This window comes from Cyprinodon tularosa, unplaced genomic scaffold (genome assembly GCF_016077235.1).
Source record: "Cyprinodon tularosa strain WSP-4 unplaced genomic scaffold, ASM1607723v1 ctg594, whole genome shotgun sequence".
NCBI classification, from domain to species: Eukaryota; Metazoa; Chordata; class Actinopteri; order Cyprinodontiformes; family Cyprinodontidae; genus Cyprinodon; species Cyprinodon tularosa.
In genome coordinates, this window is record NW_024039334.1 from 743,737 (window position 1) to 749,244 (window position 5,508).

Sequence of the window (5,508 nt, forward strand, 5' to 3'; positions counted from 1 at the left end):
GAAGTATAATCTTCTCTTGTGCTTCACATCACCACAGACCACACATCCTTGAGCCTGATTGCTTGGTTGAGTAGAGGTTCTAGTCCGGGCTAGCCGTGGTTCAGATTTTGGTTTTGACTCCTCCTCCTTCAACTGGTCCAGCTTTTCATAGATGGCTTCTTGACTTTGTAGGAATGCCAAGAGGTAGTCAAAACGTTTGTCTTCTTCGGCTTCATCATCTTTGCCGGATACATGGAGAAGCCACTCCTTTTTTAGGCCATCTGGAAGTTTACCCTCTATTGTTCTTGTTACAAGAGGGTTTTTTATGGCGCCGGTCTTACCAAGCTCACTTAGGTCAATTAGAGCTTTCTCTACTGATTGTATGAGCTCAACAATCTTCCTGGGCTGCTGGCCTTTAACAGCTGGGAGTTTCTGGAGCTCCTCCACTATTTCAAGGGCAATTGTGGTTTTATTTCCAAAGCGGTTCTCTAGGACCCGGAAAATTTCTTCAGCTGTTGTGTGAGATGTAAGACGAAGGTCCCGTATGGTCCTTTCATCTAAACTGTGAAGTAGCTGGAATTTTTTTATTTCTTTGGATCCAGTGGGTTCTCCCTGCATCTGGAGCGCTTCCCAATCCTTTTTCCACCGGTGAAACTCTCGTCGGATACCAGTAAACTTTGGGAGGGCAGCCGGCTTTAGTTTAATGGCAGGTGCCGCTGAATAACTGAATGAAGCAGTGCTTAATCTGCTGGGCTCTTCTCTGGCCTGTGCTTCTATAAAGTCTGCTTTTCTTAAAGTCAGTCTTGGTAATATGGTTTCAAGGCCTTTAATACGACTCTGGAACTGTTCTTGCTCTGCAAGGGGGGCCCAGCACTTCCAATGTCTATGCATCGCCTTCGCTGACTTCACAAGTTTGTCCAGTTGTCCTATCATAAAGTCATAAGCTTCTGTGTTTTTACTTGGGTCCACAGTTCCCACATGATCTGCTTGATCCTCAGCATTTGTAATTGCCTGTGTTAGTTCATATTCCCCATAGTTTGCCCATAATGTCTTTTGTAGGAGGTCTTTTAACTCTTGCAGTTTTCTCTCACACTCCGTGGCTGTTTTGTCCAAGTCAGACCTTTGGTGCTCACTTAAGGCCTCTTCATCTGCATTTTCTGCAGTATATTGTCCCTCAACATCATCATTGGCCTCAAGAACTCTGCCAGCTTCTGCTGTGAGCTTTACAAAACTGTCTCTGAGCTCCTCCTCAGACATCACTGTGTGCATTCGTAGCACATTATTGGCCAGACGGGAAATTGACGCTTTGCTGATGTTCTTGTGGCCTTAAATTGCTCCAGCATTACTGAATCAGCCATTTTTGTCCAGCAGCAGGGCAGGAAACAGTCTCTGAATATGCTGGTCACTTTACTTGGTCCTCCAGTCTTTATAAGACGGTTTTTCACTGTCAAGTATTAATGTGGTTTCTTGTGCAATTCCCCACTTGAAAAGGATAGTCCTCTACATTCCAACTGGATTTCACTCAATGAACAGCCATTTGATAGTCATTTCATTATTTATTTATTGAAAATTGGCAGTAGGCAGTGGGCAGGTGAAAAACCTCAAAAAGAGAAGGTAACACAAAACAATTAGTCATTTAAGATAATACAAAATTGTATCCATCATTAATTTAAGCATTTTAGCCCTTTTTAAATAAAATATTTCCCACCATGTTCTAAAATAAACAAACATATTTTTTTAAATACATCAACAATTTAAAGTAACTTATTTTTTATTTATTTCTTAGCCAAATTAAGTTGATCAATTTTAGCCAAATGAATTAAATCTTAAATTTTAGCCAATAAATTAAACAGTATATTTTTTAGCTAATTTAAATACTTTAGCAAACTATAGTTTTTAACTTCTACATTTTCAAAAGTTTTTAATGTTATCCTATACAAATTAAGAAAACAAAATTTACTTCTACAAACATATGCAACTTTTAAACCATATTTTCTTTAAATCAATTTGTTTACATACCAACATAAACATTTCCACAAATAATAACCAACAACAGTCCAACCACAGTCTGTATTAACCTTAATAAAGTTCTTTGATTTTAAAGTCCAGCCAGAGAATCAAGGGCTTTAAGACTCTTACCGGTTGTCTTTCAGAGTTTTTGTAGAAGGACTTGTTTGCACAGTCACAATGGAGCTGAATTTTGTCTGTCTCCAAACATGAGCTGCTTACATTTCTGCCATGCAGCAGTTCTTGGTCCTTTTTCTTTAGAGGTCCCCAAATTGCTGGGAGATTAGTTCCACCTGGTGCCTCCCTGCTGATGGGAGGGGAGGAGGGGCTACCCGGCAGCTTGACAGAACAATATATGTTTTTGTCTGTGCTTCAAATTTCTGTGTCCTTTCTAGCCATTATGTCTGAGTTCAAAGCCTCTTCCACTGCTGTTCAATTTTCAGTGAAATTATTCTTGACTCATTCTGTTTTATCCTATCTCTATTCTCTCACTCTGCAGAATCTGTTAGTTCAATCTCTAACGTTCTGTTCTCTGCTTTTTCTCGTACAAGCCTCATCCGCTCTGTTCCTGTTTGGCTGTGACTCCATCCTGGAGAACAATGTCAGCTATGCTGCTGCCATCAACACCTTTGTTTATAGATGTTGGAGATCCACCTGTTTTTCAGTGTAGTCCTGTTTGTGTAACTGTGACTGGCTGGATGTGCTCTCTTCATCCTATGACATGGGAGTTGGTTTACTTGAAACATCTGTTAGATTGAACTGTCATCATCCTTGCCTTTCTTCTTAGTTTTCTTTCCCAGAATGTAAAGGTTTTTATTTATGATTAAGTAATAAGAGCTTTCAAGACTCTTTGTTGTCCTTTTTCTTGACCATCTTATTGAACCACCCTTCATATTTTCACTGAACTTTACATTAACAGGCCTGAAGGAAGGGTCAGAAAAAAAATGATGATAAAACTCCACATCTTCAGTCTCCTTCTGGATTGTAGGGATTTAGCCCATGACCTGCCACAGGCTGGCAACCCCCTAAAATTAAATTTATTTATTTCAATTTATTTTTACCTACAAATATAGTGATATTTTTATATTGATTCTTAAATACATTTATATTTTCAGGTTTTAGTTATTTCCTCAATTCAAATGCTGATGTTTGGGAAATTTATTCGAACATTTTGTAATTTTATTGTGTTTACTGTAATTTTAATAAAATCTACATATTTATGTAATGCATCTTGACCCTACATATAGACCATATCTTAGCATATATACATATATTTCTTTATTTTGATATTTGTTGGTATAGTTTAATATAAGATATTTTGGATCTGAAAGTTTGCTCATATTCAAATTTCCAGGCCAATTAATAGTTTATTCAAATTAGGACATTTTAATATAGACATAAATAATGGAAGCAATACTAACAAATGTGCTTCCACAGTAGAAATATTAAATTACTGCTGTTCAAAATCATGTTCTATTTAGATAAATATCTTCCTCTGTCTCTCTGCATTTTGAAATTACATTAATTCAAGAGTTCAAGAGCCAAAATAATATTTAACATTTGCTTTCACTTAGTTTTAGATCACTTCTGTGTCTTTCTGTGCCCTAATTCCCCTCCCTCTGGATTTAGCCTGATGGGTTTAGTCCTTTTCCTGGCCGTTAAAAATTAAACTATTTCCAAGGAGGCACTTTGCTCTCTAGTGAACCGCAAGTTTTTGAGTCGTTGGGGGAAGCAAGACATCAAAATGCACCTTTTGTGCCACCAGAGACATATCTCTAAGGCGTGCTGCAGTCAGAGGATTCTCATTTCTTTTTTATTTCACTTCACTGTATATGAGGTTGATAAAGTGAGTGAAGAACTGCTGGTTATTTAGAGTCACATGGTTTCACTTAATGTGATACAAGTCTGAAGAAGTTCCATTTGGTGTACTTATATTTCCAAGACTGTCTCCTTTTCTTATTTTTTTAAAAGCAGAAAGTTATGTTGGCTTTTCTTTCACGTTTAAATTACTGATCACAAAAAGTCATATCCAAGCAAATCATTAGGATAGTACCAACATTATCATTACGTTTTATAATACTTGTTGTTTACATGTGAAGTCAGAATTTTCCAAAAAGAGCACATACAAATTACATTAAGTAAAGTTTTATTTAAAACATGTAAACTACTCTCCATGCACATTTTGAACACCTTATGCTTGCAGATTTAATACCATCTTCAGGCTAATCTCTGCTCTTCTAGAGAGTTAAGAATTGGTTAAAGGAATTTGTGGTTTAAACACATTGGGCCGGATTTATCAAGATCCAATTTTGCGTGCAGTAATTTGCGCTCGCAAACTGGAATTTTGCGCGAGGGGCTAAACCATGGTTTGCGGGTGATTTAACAAGAGTAACTGGTGGCAGGTGCAAAACTGTTGGAGACACCCTATTTAAATGATGGTTTTGCGCGTTTTGTGGTTTGCGGCAAAGTAGTTTGTAGTTTGTGCAAACTAGTGCATTAAGAAATTTTAATCTTACAGTGACACCCCCACCCCCTCCAAAAAAAAAAAAAAAAATATATATATATATATATATAAACTTTGGCAACCTTTATTCCCTAAGGTGGTATGTGGCTGAATTTCTACTTCACTGCAGGAAAAAAAAAAAAAAAAACAGGTGTTTTGTATTGGCCTGTAGAAAAATGTACATACCAAATGGCTCACAATGGGACTGTGGATGAGATGACTGCGCGTACGCATCCCCGCATTGGCATGTTGCTCCACAGGCGCAGAGGTCGGGGTTCTCCGGTAGGGCGTCAGGGCGACATGGCATTTAGAACGTCGGACAGCACTTCTGAAAAACGAGATTGGGAGATCCCAGATGCAAAAAAGTGCAATGTTGCAAGGAGTTTTGTGATATCTGGTATTGCGTGGGTCCTCCTTGTGGCTGGCTCCAAATCCATTTGGAGTTCCCCCAACAGCTCCAAAATGGCAATGCTGGATAAACGATATGTTTTGATGATCGTTTCCTTGTTCATTCCAAAAATATTCACACGGAGTGAAAAAATGCGTTCTCTGCTTTTCCTTGCTTCATTTCCATGTCTCCTTCTTGCGACAATAACCGCTGACATGTGTGCGCAATTATGCATACAGACCATTTGCACCTTCTTTTGAAACATGTTAAATATAGAGTCAGATACCGTTAGCAAAATTGCTTTCAGGTTTGATAAATCACTTTGCGAGTGCTAAATTAATATATTTACATGTTCTCCTCCCACAAGACGCACTTTTGCGTGTAAACGCCCCATATTGCATATTCATTGCAGAAAAAGTACTAAATGGATAAGAGGTGCTGATGGCTGGCTTGATTGCTCATTTCATTCACCCGTCTAGCTCTGCCCTGTTTCTCATCACTGCTCATCTGATCCACCTGTTCCTGCTTCTATTTCTCCTTGGTCCTAGCAATCACTGCCAAATTATTCTTGAGCCTTCTGTGTTGAGAGTTCTCTAGCGTTTCCATTGTGTTCTGATTGCCTGATCCTTAT

The 5,508-nt window shown here is 38.3% G+C and overlaps 1 long non-coding RNA gene across 1 annotated transcript; it reads right to left on the reverse strand.

Moving 5' to 3' along the window:
- Window positions 1–1,520: 1,520 nt before the first annotated feature.
- LOC119797674 lies at window positions 1,521–2,200 on the reverse strand. Its single transcript, XR_005282611.1, has 2 exons — window positions 2,119–2,200; window positions 1,521–1,579 (listed from the first exon to the last, which is right to left on the reverse strand). It is a non-coding gene; the product is annotated as an uncharacterized LOC119797674 (long non-coding RNA).
- Between the last annotated feature and the right edge of the window lie 3,308 nt (window positions 2,201–5,508).